The sequence below is a fragment of the Ambystoma mexicanum genome, chromosome 11, assembly GCF_040938575.1.
Source record: "Ambystoma mexicanum isolate Mex_15411 chromosome 11, UKY_AmexF1_1, whole genome shotgun sequence".
Lineage (NCBI taxonomy): Eukaryota > Metazoa > Chordata > Amphibia > Caudata > Ambystomatidae > Ambystoma > Ambystoma mexicanum.
In genome coordinates this window covers 822,280,010-822,295,126 of record NC_090934.1, presented here as the reverse complement: position 1 = coordinate 822,295,126, position 15,117 = coordinate 822,280,010, and the positions used below count along the sequence as shown (strand labels likewise).

Here is a 15,117-nt window from a genome sequence, read left to right as displayed (position 1 = left end):
GACACCCATGAAGGACATGGTCAAGCTTTAAAGCAGGCCAATCTCTATGTTTTACTGGATGCAGCAGAAGTATTTTCTCTTTACCATCTCTTCAAGTGGGCCTGACTGATGTGCTGTTTTGTGCACGATACGTGGGCTTTGTAAAGCATACCTCTGCCATTTGCATGGCCTCCTAGCGCTGTCAATATTTTCGTGTAATCGCTGAATGCTGCACTGTCCTGGGAACTCTAGGTGTGACTAAAGGATATATGCTGGGGCCCCGAAAGGGGGTCGGCAGTCTAGTGGCAATGCCCATAACTTTTCAGTTTGGGTTTGTGAGTTCAGGTACCGGTCTGGTGTCGGAAACCTGTAAGCGCCCTCCCAATCAACTGTCGGTCCTGGATTGTGAGGATTTCCCCTTATACTGGTCTCAGTAGACACATTTCCATTTTACTTTTTCACTCTCGCATTGCCTATTTCTCTCTCTCTCATAGATACATTATAGACAAGAGAGACATTGTCAGCGAGAGGGCTCCACAGCACCTTCCCCCATTTCCCTAAGTGCATTGCAAGGGGCTCTGGGAGGCGTGCACATTTGTCTGAAACACAAAGATCCACTGGCAATAAAAAGCGTAGGTCCCTAGTTTGCATTTCTTAGAATTTGAGGTGACACTCAGAGTTGTCTCGGGCGTGACTGTACCTTTCATAGGAGATGTGCTAATCCCCAAACCCTCTTCCTTTGTCCCAGTAATCTGTCCTAGGGCCTCTAGCAAGTTGTTTTCTGAAACAAAGCTTACCTGAACATCCTGTAAAATTGGTAACTTTTCAGTAGCAGTACAGTGCAGTATATAGCATTCCTGTTGCGCACAGCATCTAGATCCAAAAATTGCTTACTCTACCCCAGAAATTAGAATTCACCCAGTCAAACAGAGGGATCTATAAAGATCATGGCAAGTAGTTAACATAAGCTACTTCCCCCAAGTTCTCTTGGTGCACTCTGCTGCCCTCTTTTAACAGAAGAATGCAACTGCAGGTCTTGCTTCTCAGCAAGGTACCTACATATAGAAACCTTGGTGCACTCTTGCTAAATCTGCTGGAATGTGTCTTCTATTGTGCCCAAGGTGGTTGTGTATTTGGGGACTCAGGGAAGCAAGGGAGCAGTCTAATGCACTGCAGTGCTAAGAGAGGCATGCCTTTTTCAGAAAAAAGTTCAGGTTTTCTGCCAATCAGAAATAAATAGCAATGCAATCAGGCCAAAGGCAGAACACACATTCCAGTGAGTCTCTGTGGCACAATTGGTTAGCGCGTTCGGCTGTTAACCGAAAAGACGCTGCTGTTTTTGGCACAAAGACACAGAGTGTTCCACTCAGTAAACCTGAGTCATTTCTCCCGTGTTCTCTGGGTTCAGCCTACTGTCCCCATTTAACACAAGTGCGCAACTGTGGCTTTCTCCTCATAGCAAGTTATGCCTACACAGAGGACATTTGGTGCACTGTTGATGGGCTCTGTCTTCTACTAAATCCCCTGTGTTTGTGGATTAGGGGAGGTAGGGAAGTGCTTGATACCCTGATTTGCTGTGGGAAATAGAGCTATTTTAGAAATATTTTCAGGTTGCCTGGGAAGCATAAGCAAACAGCACACCAATCAGGCCCCAGTGTAAGCACTGCATGAGTCTCTGTGGCGCAATCGGTTAGCGCGTTCGGCTGTTAACCGAAAGGTTGGTGGTTCAAGCCCACCCAGGGACGATGCATTTTGGCTCAAAAAATCAGCGTGACCAACTATGAACTTCTGTTTACCTCTCGCAGGTCTCGTCTGCTGACGTCCAAAAAATCCAATAAACTGTAAGCAATTCTTCTCGCTTGCTTTAGTTTTTCAAAACTTGCCATTCAATTCATAAACATCAAGACTTCATGGGAAGGGTTTGGCTGCAGCGTGTACTGATGCACAGAAGGAAGCTATCCTAGCCAGTCTACCTAAAGAAGCAATGAGGCTCTGCAGGTGCATGTACGTCTCCTACCTTTATTCTGTCATCAGACACACCAGGTGGATTGCCACAAGGAGCTCGTGGCGCAATGGTAGCGCGTCTGACTCCAGATCAAAAGGTTGTGTGTTCAAATCACATCGGGGTCATACTTCCTTTTCCCACTCTGAAATACAAAATTGCTCTTCAGTATCTCGTTATTTCAACCTGACTGCATCTTTGTGCTCTGGGCCTAGTTGTTCTGGCGTTTCGAATGTAAGCTTTGCAGCAGGGAAGTATCATATTGACTGACACCCATGAAGGACATGGTCAACCTTTAAAGCAGGCCAATCTCTATGTTTTACTGGATGCAGCAGAAGTATTTCCTCTTTACCATCTCTTCAAGTGGGCCTGACTGATGTGCTGTTTTGTGCACGCTACGTGGGCTTTGTAAAGCATACCTCTGTCATTTGCATGGCCTCCTAGCGCTGTCAATATTTTCGTGTAATCGCTGAATGCTGCACTGTCCTGGGAACTCTAGGTGTGACTAAAGCATATATGTTGGGGCCCCGAAAGGGGGTCGGCAGTCTAGTGGCAATGGGCATCACTTTGCAGTTTGGGTTTGTGAGTTCAGGTACCGGTCTGGTGTCGGAAACCTGTAAGCGCCCTCCCAATCAACTGTCGGTCCTGGATTGTGAGGATTTCCCCTTATACTGGTCTCAGTAGACACATTTCCATTTTACTTTTTCACTCTCGCATTGCCTATTTCTCTCTCTCTCATAGTTACATTATAGACAAGAGAGACATTGTCAGCGAGAGGGCTTCACAGCACCTTCCCCCCTTTCCCTAAGTGCATTGCAAGGGGCTCTGGGAGGCGTGCACATTTGTCTGAAACACAAAGATCCACTGGCAATAAAAAGCGTAGTTCCCTAGTTTGCATTTCTTAGAATTTGAGGTGACACTCAGAGTTGTCTCGGGCGTGACTGTACCTTTCATAGGAGATGTGCTAATCCCCAAACCCTCTTCCTTTGTCCCAGTAATCTGTCTTAGTGCCTGTAGCAAGTTGTTTTCTGAAACAAAGCTTACCTGAACATCCTGTAAAATTGGTAACTTTTCAGTAGCAGTAAAGTGCAGTATATAGCATTCCTGTTGCGCACAGCATCTAGATCCAAAAATTGCTTACTCTACCCCAGAAATTAGAATTCACCCAGTCAAACAGAGGGATCTATAAAGAGCATGGCAAGTAGTTAACATAAGCTACTTCCCCCAAGTTCTCTTGGTGCACTATGCTGCCCTCTTTTAACAGAAGAATGCAACTGCAGGTCTTGCTTCTCAGCAAGGTACCTACATATAGAATCCTTGGTGCACTCTTGCTAAATCTGCTGGAATGTGTCTTCTATTGTGCCCAAGGTGGTTGTGTATTTGGGGACTCAGGGAAGCAAGGGAGCAGTCTAATGCACTGCAGTGCTAAGAGAGGCATGCCTTTTTCAGAAAAAAGTTCAGGTTTTCTGCCAATCAGAAAAAAATAGCAATGTAATCAGGCCAAAGGCAGAACACACATGCCAGTGAGTCTCTGTGGCGCAATTGGTTAGCGCGTTCGGCTGTTAACCGAAAAGACGCTGCTGTTTTGGGCACAAAGACACAGAGTGTTCCACTTAGTAAACCTGAGTCATTTCTCCCGTGTTCACTGGGTTCAGCCTACTGTCCCCTTTTAACACAAGTGCGCAACTGTGGCTTTCTCCTCATAGCAAGTTATGCCTACACAGAGGGCATTTGGTGCACTGTTGATGGGCTCTGTCCTCTACTAAATCCCCTGTGTTTGTGTATTAGGGGAGGTAGGGAAGTGCTTGATACCCTGATTTGCTGTGGGAAATAGAGCTATTTTAGAAATATTTTCAGGTTGCCTGGGAAGCATAAGCAAACAGCACACCAATCAGGCCCCAATGTAAGCACTGCATGAGTCTCTATGGCGCAATCGGTTAGCGCGTTCGGCTGTTAACCAAAAGGTTGGTGGTTCAAGCCCACCGAGGGACGATGCATTTTGGGTCAAAAATTCAGCGTGACCAACTATGAACTTCTGTTTACCTCTCGCAGGTCTCGTCTGCTGACGTCCAAAAAATCCAATAAACTGCAAGCAATTCTTCTCGCTTGCTTTAGTTTTTCAAAACTTGCCATTCAATTCATAAACATCAAGACTTCATGGGAAGGGTTTGGCTGCAGCGTGTACTGATGCACAGAAGGAAGCTATCCTAGCCAGTCTACTTAAAGAAGCAATGAGGCTCTGCAGGTGCATGTACGTCTCCTACCTTTATTCTGTCATCAGACACACCAGGTGGACTGCCACAAGGACCTCGTGACGCAATGGTAGCGCGTCTGACTCCAGGTCAGAAGGTTGTGTGTTCAAATCACGTCGGGGTCATATTTGCTTTTCCCACTCTGAAATACAAAATTGCTCTTCAGTATCTCGTTATTTCAACCTGACTGCATCTTTGTGCTCTGGGCCTAGTTGTTCTGGCGTTTCGAATGTAAACTTTGCAGCAGGGAAGTATCATATTGACAGACACCCATGAAGGACATGGTCAACCTTTAAAGCAGGCCAATCTCTATGTTTTACTGGATGCAGCAGAAGTATTTCCTCTTTACCATCTCTTCAAGTGGGCCTGACTGATGTGCTGTTTTGTGTACGCTACGTGGGCTTTGTAAAGCATACCTCTGCCATTTGCATGGCCTCCTAGCGCTGTCAATATTTTCGTGTAATCGCTGAATGCTGCACTGTCCTGGGAACTCTAGGTGTGACTAAAGGATACATGCTGGGGCCCCGAAAGGGGGTCGGCAGTCTAGTGGCAATGCCCATCACTTTGCAGTTTGGGTTTGTGAGTTCAGGTACCGGTCTGGTGTCGGAAACCTGTAAGCGCCCTCCCAATCAACTGTCGGTCCTGGATTGTGAGGATTTCCCCTTATACTGGTCTCAGTAGACACATTTCCATTTTACATTTTCACTCTCGCATTGCCTATTTCTCTCTCTCTCATAGATACATTATAGACAAGAGAGACATTGTCAGCGAGAGGGTTGCACAGCACCTTCCCCCATTTCCCTAAGTGCATTGCATGGGGCTCTGGGAGGCGTGCACATTTGTCTGAAACACAAAGATCCACTGGCAATTAAAAGCGTAAGGCCCTGGTTCGCATTTCTTAGAATTTGAGGTGGCACTCAGAGTTGTCTCGGGCGTGACTGTACCTTTCATAGGAGATGTGCTAATCCCCAAACCCTCTTCCTTTGTCCCAGTAATCTGTCCTAGGGCCTCTAGCAAGTTGTTTTCTGAAACAAAGCTTACCTGAACATCCTGTAAAATTGGTAACTTTTCAGTAGCAGTACAGTGCATTATATAGCATTCCTGTTGCGCACAGCATCTAGATCCAAAAATTGCTTACTCTACCCCAGAAATTAGAATTCACCCAGTCAAACAGAGGGATCTATAAAGAGCATGGCAAGTAGTTAACATAAGCTACTTCCCCCAAGTTCTCTTGGTGCACTCTGCTGCCCTCTTTTAACAGAAGAATGCAACTGCAGGTCTTGCTTCTCAGCAAGGTACCTACATATAGAAACCTTGGTGCACTCTTGCTAAATCTGCTGGAATGTGTCTTCTATTGTGCCCAAGGTGGTTGTGTATTTGGGGACTCAGGGAAGCAAGGGAGCAGTCTAATGCACTGTAGTGCTAAGAGAGGCATGGCTTTTTCAGAAAAAAGTTCAGGTTTTCTGCCAATCAGAAAAAAATAGCAATGCAATCAGGCCAAAGGCAGAACACACATGCCAGTGAGTCTCTGTGGCGCAATTGGTTAGAGCGTTCGGCTGTTAACCGAAAAGACGCTGCTGTTTTTGGCACAAAGACACAAAGTGTTCCACTCAGTAAACCTGAGTCATTTCTCCCGTGTTCTCTGGGTTCATCCTACTGTCCCCTTTTAACACAAGTGCGCAACTGTGGCTTTCTCCTCATAGCAAGTTATGCCTACACAGAGGACATTTGGTGCACTGTTGATGGGCTCTGTCCTCTACTAAATCCCCTGTGTTTGTGGATTAGGGGAGGTAGGGAAGTGCTTGATACCCTGATTTGCTGTGGGAAATAGAGCTATTTTAGAAATATTTTCAGGTTGCCTGGGAAGCATAAGCAAACAGCACACCAATCAGGCCCCAGCGTAAGGACTGCATGAGTCTCTGTGGCGCAATCGGTTAGCGCGTTCGGCTGTTAACCGAAAGGTTGGTGGTTCAAGCCCACCCAGGGACGATGCATTTTGGCTCAAAAATTCAGCATGACCAACTATGAACTTCTGTTTACCTCTCGCAGGTCTCGTCTGCTGACGTCCAAAAAATCCAATAAACTGCAAGCAATTCTTCTCGCTTGCTTTAGTTTTTCAAAACTTGCCATTCAATTCATAAACATCAAGACTTCATGGGAAGGGTTTGGCTGCAGGGTGTACTGATGCACAGAAGGAAGCTATCCTAGCCAGTCTACTTAAAGAAGCAATGAGGCTCTGCAGGTGCATGTACGTCTCCTACCTTTATTCTGTCATCAGACACACCAGGTGGATTGCCACAAGGACCTCGTGGCGCAATGGTAGCGTCTGACTCCAGATCAGAAGGTTGTGTGTTCAAATCACGTCGGGGTCATACTTCCTTTTCCCACTCTGAAATACAAAATTGCTCTTCAGTATCTCGGTATTTCAACCTGACTGCATCTTTGTGCTCTGGGCCTAGTTGTTCTGGCGTTTCGAATGTAAGCTTTGCAGCAGGGAAGTATCATATTGACAGACACCCATGAAGGACATGGTCAACCTTTAAAGCAGGCCAATCTCTATGTTTTACTGGATGCAGCAGAAGTATTTCCTCTTTACCATCTCTTCAAGTGGGCCTGACTGATGTGCTGTTTTGTGCACGCTACGTGGGCTTTGTAAAGCATACCTCTGCCATTTGCATGGCCTCCTAGCGCTGTCAATATTTTCGTGTAATCGCTGAATGCTGCACTGTCCTGGGAACTCTAGGTGTGACTAAAGGATATATGCTGGGGCCCCGAAAGGGGGTTGGCAGTCTAGTGGCAATGCCCATCACTTTGCAGTTTGGGTTTTTGAGTTCAGGTACCGGTCTGGTGTCGGAAACCTGTAAGCGCCCTCCCAATCAACTGTCGGTCCTGGATTGTGAGGATTTCCCCTTATACTGGTCTCAGTAGACACATTTCCATTTTACTTTTTCACTCTCGCATTGCCTATTTCTCTCTCTCTCATAGATACATTATAGATAAGAGAGCCATTGTCAGCGAGAGGGCTTCACAGCACCTTCCCCCATTTCCCTAAGTGCATTGCAAGGGGCTCTGGGAGGCGTGCACATTTGTCTGAAACACAAAGATCCACTGGCAATAACAAGCGTAGGACCCTAGTTCGCATTTCTTAGAATTTGAGGTGGCACTCAGAGTTGTCTCGGGCGTGACAGTACCTTACATAGGAGATGTGCTAATCCCCAAACCCTCTTCCTTTGTCCCACTAATCTGTCCTAGGGCCTCTAGCAAGTTGTTTTCTGAAACAAAGCTTACCTGAACATCCTGTAAAATTGGTAACTTTTCAGTAGCAGTACAGTGCAGTATATAGCATTCCTGTTGCGCACAGCATCTAGATCCAAAAATTGCTTATTCTACCCCAGAAATTAGAATTCACCCAGTCAAACAGAGGGATCTATAAAGAGCATGGCAAGTAGTTAACATAAGCTACTTCCCCCAAGTTCTCTTGGTGCACTCTGCTGCCCTCTTTTAACAGAAGAATGCAACTGCAGGTCTTGCTTCTCAGCAAGGTACCTACATATAGAAACCTTGGTGCACTCTTGCTAAATCTGCTGGAATGTGTCTTCTATTGTGCCCAAGGTGGTTGTGTATTTGGGGACTCAGGGAAGCAAGGGAGCAGTCTAATGTACTGCAGTGCTAAGAGAGGCATGCCTTTTTCAGAAAAAAGTTCAGGTTTTCTGCCAATCAGAAAAAAATAGCAATGCAATCAGGATAAAGGCAGAAAACACATGTCAGTGAGTCTCTGTGGCGCAATTGGTTAGCGCGTTCGGCTGTTAACCGAAAAGACGCTGCTGTTTTTGGCACAAAGACACAGAGTGTTCCACTTAGTAATCCTGAGTCATTTCTCCCGTGTTCTCTGGGTTCAGCCTACTGTCCCCTTTTAACACAAGTGCGCAACTGTGGCTTTCTCCTCATAGCAAGTTATGCCTACACAGAGGACATTTGGTGCACTGTTGATGGGCTCTGTCCTCTACTAAATCCCCTGTGTTTGTGGATTAGGGGAGGTAGGGAAGTGCTTGATACCCTGATTTGCTGTGGGAAATAGAGCTATTTTAGAAATGTTTTCAGGTTGCCTGGGAAGCATAAGCAAACAGCACACCAATCAGGCCCCAGTGTAAGCACTGCATGAGTCTCTGTGGCGCAATCGGTTAGCGCGTCCGGCTGTTAACCGAAAGGTTGGTGGTTCAAGCCCACCCAGGGACGATGCATTTCGGCTCAAAAATTCAGCTTGACCAACTATGAACTTCTGTTTACCTCTCGCAGGTCTCGTCTGCTGACGTCCAATAAACTGCAAGCAATTCTTCTCGCTTGCTTTAGTTTTTCAAAACTTGCCATTCAATTCATAAACATCAAGACTTCATGGGAAGGGTTTGGCTGCAGCGTGTACTGATGCACAGAAGGAAGCTATCCTAGCCAGTCTACTTAAAGAAGCAATGAGGCTCTGCAGGTGCATGTACGTCTCCTACCTTTATTCTGTCATCAGACACACCAGGTGGACTGCAAAGGACCTCGTGGCGCAATGGTAGCGCGTCTGACTCCAGACCGGAAGGTTGCGTGTTCAAATCACGTCGGGGTCATGTTTGCTTTTCCCACTCTGAAATACAAAATTGCTCTTCAGTATCTCGGTATTTCAACCTGACTGCATCTTTGTGCTCTGGGCCTAGTTGTTCTGGCGTTTCGAATGTAAGCTTTGCAGCAGGGAAGTATCATATTGACAGACACCCATGAAGGACATGGTCAACCTTTAAAGCAGGCCAATCTCTATGTTTTACTGGATGCAGCAGAAGTATTTCCTCTTTACCATCTCTTCAAGTGGTCCTGACTGATGTGCTGTTTTGTGCACGCTACGTGGGCTTTGTAAAGCATACCTCTGCCATTTGCATGGCCTCCTAGCGCTGTCAATATTTTCGTGTAATCGCTGAATGCTGCACTGTCCTGGGAACTCTAGGTGTGACTAAAGGATATATGCTGGGGCTCCGAAAGGGGGTTGGCAGTCTAGTGGCAATGCCCATCACTTTGTAGTTTGGGTTTGTGAGTTCAGGTACCGGTCTGGTGTCGGAAACCTGTAAGCGCCCTCCCAATCAACTGTCGGTCCTGGATTGTGAGGATTTCCCCTTATACTGGTCTCAGTAGACACATTTCCATTTTACTTTTTCACTCTCGCATTGCCTATTTCTCTCTCTCTCATAGGTACATTATAGACAAGAGAGCCATTGTCAGCGAGAGGGCTTCACAGCACCTTCCCCCATTTCCCTAAGTGCATTGCAAGGGGCTCTGGGAGGCGTGCACATTTGTCTGAAACACAAAGATCCACTGGCAATAAAAAGCGTAGGACCCTAGTTCGCATTTCTTAGAATTTGAGGTGGCACTCAGAGTTGTCTCGGGCGTGACAGTACCTTACATAGGAGATGTGCTAATCCCCAAACCCTCTTCCTTTGTCCCACTAATCTGTCCTAGGGCCTCTAGCAAGTTGTTTTCTGAAACAAAGCTTACCTGAACATCCTGTAAAATTGGTAACTTTTCAGTAGCAGTACAGTGCAGTATATAGCATTCCTGTTGCGCACAGCATCTAGATCCAAAAATTGCTTATTCTACCCCAGAAATTAGAATTCACCCAGTCAAACAGAGGGATCTATAAAGAGCATGGCAAGTAGTTAACATAAGCTACTTCCCCCAAGTTCTCTTGGTGCACTCTGCTGCCCTCTTTTAACAGAAGAATGCAACTGCAGGTCTTGCTTCTCAGCAAGGTACCTACATATAGAAACCTTGGTGCACTCTTGCTAAATCTGCTGGAATGTGTCTTCTATTGTGCCCAAGGTGGTTGTGTATTTGGGGACTCAGGGAAGCAAGGGAGCAGTCTAATGTACTGCAGTGCTAAGAGAGGCATGCCTTTTTCAGAAAAAAGTTCAGGTTTTCTGCCAATCAGAAAAAAATAGCAATGCAATCAGGATAAAGGCAGAAAACACATGTCAGTGAGTCTCTGTGGCGCAATTGGTTAGCGCGTTCGGCTGTTAACCGAAAAGACGCTGCTGTTTTTGGCACAAAGACACAGAGTGTTCCACTTAGTAATCCTGAGTCATTTCTCCCGTGTTCTCTGGGTTCAGCCTACTGTCCCCTTTTAACACAAGTGCGCAACTGTGGCTTTCTCCTCATAGCAAGTTATGCCTACACAGAGGACATTTGGTGCACTGTTGATGGGCTCTGTCTTCTACTAAATCCCCTGTGTTTGTGGATTAGGGGAGGTAGGGAAGTGCTTGATACCCTGATTTGCTGTGGGAAATAGAGCTATTTTAGAAATATTTTCAGGTTGCCTGGGAAGCATAAGCAAACAGCACACCAATCAGGCCCCAGTGTAAGCACTGCATGAGTCTCTGTGGCGCAATCGGTTAGCGCGTTCGGCTGTTAACCGAAAGGTTGGTGGTTCAAGCCCACCCAGGGACGATGCATTTTGGCTCAAAAAATCAGCGTGACCAACTATGAACTTCTGTTTACCTCTCGCAGGTCTCGTCTGCTGACGTCCAAAAAATCCAATAAACTGTAAGCAATTCTTCTCGCTTGCTTTAGTTTTTCAAAACTTGCCATTCAATTCATAAACATCAAGACTTCATGGGAAGGGTTTGGCTGCAGCGTGTACTGATGCACAGAAGGAAGCTATCCTAGCCAGTCTACCTAAAGAAGCAATGAGGCTCTGCAGGTGCATGTACGTCTCCTACCTTTATTCTGTCATCAGACACACCAGGTGAATTGCCACAAGGAGCTCGTGGCGCAATGGTAGCGCGTCTGACTCCAGATCAAAAGGTTGTGTGTTCAAATCACATCGGGGTCATACTTCCTTTTCCCACTCTGAAATACAAAATTGCTCTTCAGTATCTCGTTATTTCAACCTGACTGCATCTTTGTGCTCTGGGCCTAGTTGTTCTGGCGTTTCGAATGTAAGCTTTGCAGCAGGGAAGTATCATATTGACTGACACCCATGAAGGACATGGTCAACCTTTAAAGCAGGCCAATCTCTATGTTTTACTGGATGCAGCAGAAGTATTTCCTCTTTACCATCTCTTCAAGTGGGCCTGACTGATGTGCTGTTTTGTGCACGCTACGTGGGCTTTGTAAAGCATACCTCTGCCATTTGTATGGCCTCCTAGCGCTGTCAATATTTTCGTGTAATCGCTGAATGCTGCACTGTCCTGGGAAGTCTAAGTGTGACTAAAGGATATATACTGGGGCCCCGAAAGGGGGTCGGCAGTCTAGTGGCAATGCCCATCACTTTGCAGTTTGGGTTTGTGAGTTCAGGTACCGGTCTGGTGTCGGAAACCTGTAAGCGCCCTCCCAATCAACTGTCGGTCCTGGATTGTGAGGATTTCCCCTTATACTGGTCTCAGTAGACACATTTCCATTTTACTTTTTCACTCTCGCATTGCCTATTTCTCTCTCTCTCATAGTTACATTATAGACAAGAGAGACATTGTCAGCGAGAGGGCTTCACAGCACCTTCCCCCCTTTCCCTAAGTGCATTGCAAGGGGCTCTGGGAGGCGTGCACATTTGTCTGAAACACAAAGATCCACTGGCAATAAAAAGCGTAGTTCCCTAGTTTGCATTTCTTAGAATTTGAGGTGACACTCAGAGTTGTCTCGGCCGTGACTGTACCTTTCATAGGAGATGTGCTAATCCCCAAACCCTCTTCCTTTGTCCCAGTAATCTGTCTTAGTGCCTGTAGCAAGTTGTTTTCTGAAACAAAGCTTACCTGAACATCCTGTAAAATTGGTAACTTTTCAGTAGCAGTAAAGTGCAGTATATAGCATTCCTGTTGCGCACAGCATCTAGATCCAAAAATTGCTTACTCTACCCCAGAAATTAGAATTCACCCAGTCAAACAGAGGGATCTATAAAGAGCATGGCAAGTAGTTAACATAAGCTACTTCCCCCAAGTTCTCTTGGTGCACTATGCTGCCCTCTTTTAACAGAAGAATGCAACTGCAGGTCTTGCTTCTCAGCAAGGTACCTACATATAGAATCCTTGGTGCACTCTTGCTAAATCTGCTGGAATGTGTCTTCTATTGTGCCCAAGGTGGTTGTGTATTTGGGGACTCAGGGAAGCAAGGGAGCAGTCTAATGCACTGCAGTGCTAAGAGAGGCATGCCTTTTTCAGAAAAAAGTTCAGGTTTTCTGCCAATCAGAAAAAAATAGCAATGTAATCAGGCCAAAGGCAGAACACACATGCCAGTGAGTCTCTGTGGCGCAATTGGTTAGCGCGTTCGGCTGTTAACCGAAAAGACGCTGCTGTTTTTGGCACAAAGACACAGAGTGTTCCACTTAGTAAACCTGAGTCATTTCTCCCGTGTTCACTGGGTTGAGCCTACTGTCCCCTTTTAACACAAGTGCGCAACTGTGGCTTTCTCCTCATAGCAAGTTATGCCTACACAGAGGGCATTTGGTGCACTGTTGATGGGCTCTGTCCTCTACTAAATCCCCTGTGTTTGTGTATTAGGGGAGGTAGGGAAGTGCTTGATACCCTGATTTGCTGTGGGAAATAGAGCTATTTTAGAAATATTTTCAGGTTGCCTGGGAAGCATAAGCAAACAGCACACCAATCAGGCCCCAATGTAAGCACTGCATGAGTCTCTATGGCGCAATCGGTTAGCGCGTTCGGCTGTTAACCATAAGGTTGGTGGTTCAAGCCCACCGAGGGACGATGCATTTTGGGTCAAAAATTCAGCGTGACCAACTATGAACTTCTGTTTACCTCTCGCAGGTCTCGTCTGCTGACGTCCAAAAAATCCAATAAACTGCAAGCAATTCTTCTCGCTTGCTTTAGTTTTTCAAAACTTGCCATTCAATTCATAAACATCAAGACTTCATGGGAAGGGTTTGGCTGCAGCGTGTACTGATGCACAGAAGGAAGCTATCCTAGCCAGTCTACTTAAAGAAGCAATGAGGCTCTGCAGGTGCATGTACGTCTCCTACCTTTATTCTGTCATCAGACACACCAGGTGGACTGCCACAAGGACCTCGTGGTGCAATGGTAGCGCGTCTGACTCCAGGTCAGAAGGTTGTGTGTTCAAATCACGTCGGGGTCATATTTGCTTTTCCCACTCTGAAATACAAAATTGCTCTTCAGTATCTCGTTATTTCAACCTGACTGCATCTTTGTGCTCTGGGCCTAGTTGTTCTGGCGTTTCGAATGTAAACTTTGCAGCAGGGAAGTATCATATTGACAGACAGCCATGAAGGACATGGTCAACCTTTAAAGCAGGCCAATCTCTATGTTTTACTGGATGCAGCAGAAGTATTTCCTCTTTACCATCTCTTCAAGTGGGCCTGACTGATGTGCTGTTTTGTGTACGCTACGTGGGCTTTGTAAAGCATACCTCTGCCATTTGCATGGCCTCCTAGCGCTGTCAATATTTTCGTGTAATCGCTGAATGCTGCACTGTCCTGGGAACTCTAGGTGTGACTAAAGGATACATGCTGAGGCCCCGAAAGGGGGTCGGCAGTCTAGTGGCAATGCCCATCACTTTGCAGTTTGGGTTTGTGAGTTCAGGTACCGGTCTGGTGTCGGAAACCTGTAAGCGCCCTCCCAATCAACTGTCGGTCCTGGATTGTGAGGATTTCCCCTTATACTGGTCTCAGTAGACACATTTCCATTTTACATTTTCACTCTCGCATTGCCTATTTCTCTCTCTCTCATAGATACATTATAGACAAGAGAGACATTGTCAGCGAGAGGGTTGCACAGCACCTTCCCCCATTTCCCTAAGTGCATTGCATGGGGCTCTGGGAGGCGTGCACATTTGTCTGAAACACAAAGATCCACTGGCAATTAAAAGCGTAAGGCCCTGGTTCGCATTTCTTAGAATTTGAGGTGGCACTCAGAGTTGTCTCGGGCGTGACTGTACCTTTCATAGGAGATGTGCTAATCCCCAAACCCTCTTCCTTTGTCCCAGTAATCTGTCCTAGGGCCTCTAGCAAGTTGTTTTCTGAAACAAAGCTTACCTGAACATCCTGTAAAATTGGTAACTTTTCAGTAGCAGTACAGTGCATTATATAGCATTCCTGTTGCGCACAGCATCTAGATCCAAAAATTGCTTACTCTACCCCAGAAATTAGAATTCACCCAGTCAAACAGAGGGATCTATAAAGAGCATGGCAAGTAGTTAACATAAGCTACTTCCCCCAAGTTCTCTTGGTGCACTCTGCTGCCCTCTTTTAACAGAAGAATGCAACTGCAGGTCTTGCTTCTCAGCAAGGTACCTACATATAGAAACCTTGGTGCACTCTTGCTAAATCTGCTGGAATGTGTCTTCTATTGTGCCCAAGGTGGTTGTGTATTTGGGGACTCAGGGAAGCAAGGGAGCAGTCTAATGCACTGTAGTGCTAAGAGAGGCATGGCTTTTTCAGAAAAAAGTTCAGGTTTTCTGCCAATCAGAAAAAAATAGCAATGCAATCAGGCCAAAGGCAGAACACACATGCCAGTGAGTCTCTGTGGCGCAATTGGTTAGAGCGTTCGGCTGTTAACCGAAAAGACGCTGCTGTTTTTGGCACAAAGACACAAAGTGTTCCACTCAGTAAACCTGAGTCATTTCTCCCGTGTTCTCTGGGTTCATCCTACTGTCCCCTTTTAACACAAGTGCGCAACTGTGGCTTTCTCCTCATAGCAAGTTATGCCTACACAGAGGACATTTGGTGCACTGTTGATGGGCTCTGTCCTCTACTAAATCCCCTGTGTTTGTGGATTAGGGGAGGTAGGGAAGTGCTTGATACCCTGATTTGCTGTGGGAAATAGAGCTATTTTAGAAATATTTTCAGGTTGCCTGGGAAGCATAAGCAAACAGCACACCAATCAGGCCCCAGCG

The 15,117-nt window shown here is 46.2% G+C and overlaps 7 non-coding genes across 7 annotated transcripts; all 7 read left to right on the top strand.

Annotated features, from left to right (window-relative positions):
* The first annotated feature begins 1,650 nt into the window (after positions 1-1,650).
* TRNAN-GUU (transfer RNA asparagine (anticodon GUU)) lies at positions 1,651-1,724 on the top strand. Its single transcript has one exon. It is a non-coding gene; the product is annotated as a tRNA-Asn (tRNA).
* Positions 1,725-2,037: 313 nt separating this feature from the next.
* On the top strand, positions 2,038-2,109 carry TRNAW-CCA (transfer RNA tryptophan (anticodon CCA)). Its single transcript has one exon. It is a non-coding gene; the product is annotated as a tRNA-Trp (tRNA).
* A 4,039-nt stretch (positions 2,110-6,148) lies between these two features.
* Positions 6,149-6,222, top strand: TRNAN-GUU (transfer RNA asparagine (anticodon GUU)). Its single transcript has one exon. It is a non-coding gene; the product is annotated as a tRNA-Asn (tRNA).
* Positions 6,223-8,395: 2,173 nt separating this feature from the next.
* Positions 8,396-8,469, top strand: TRNAN-GUU (transfer RNA asparagine (anticodon GUU)). The gene has a single exon. It is a non-coding gene; the product is annotated as a tRNA-Asn (tRNA).
* Positions 8,470-8,771: 302 nt separating this feature from the next.
* On the top strand, positions 8,772-8,843 carry TRNAW-CCA (transfer RNA tryptophan (anticodon CCA)). The gene has a single exon. It is a non-coding gene; the product is annotated as a tRNA-Trp (tRNA).
* A 1,790-nt stretch (positions 8,844-10,633) lies between these two features.
* Positions 10,634-10,707, top strand: TRNAN-GUU (transfer RNA asparagine (anticodon GUU)). The gene has a single exon. It is a non-coding gene; the product is annotated as a tRNA-Asn (tRNA).
* A 313-nt stretch (positions 10,708-11,020) lies between these two features.
* Positions 11,021-11,092, top strand: TRNAW-CCA (transfer RNA tryptophan (anticodon CCA)). The gene has a single exon. It is a non-coding gene; the product is annotated as a tRNA-Trp (tRNA).
* The last annotated feature ends 4,025 nt before the right edge of the window (positions 11,093-15,117 follow it).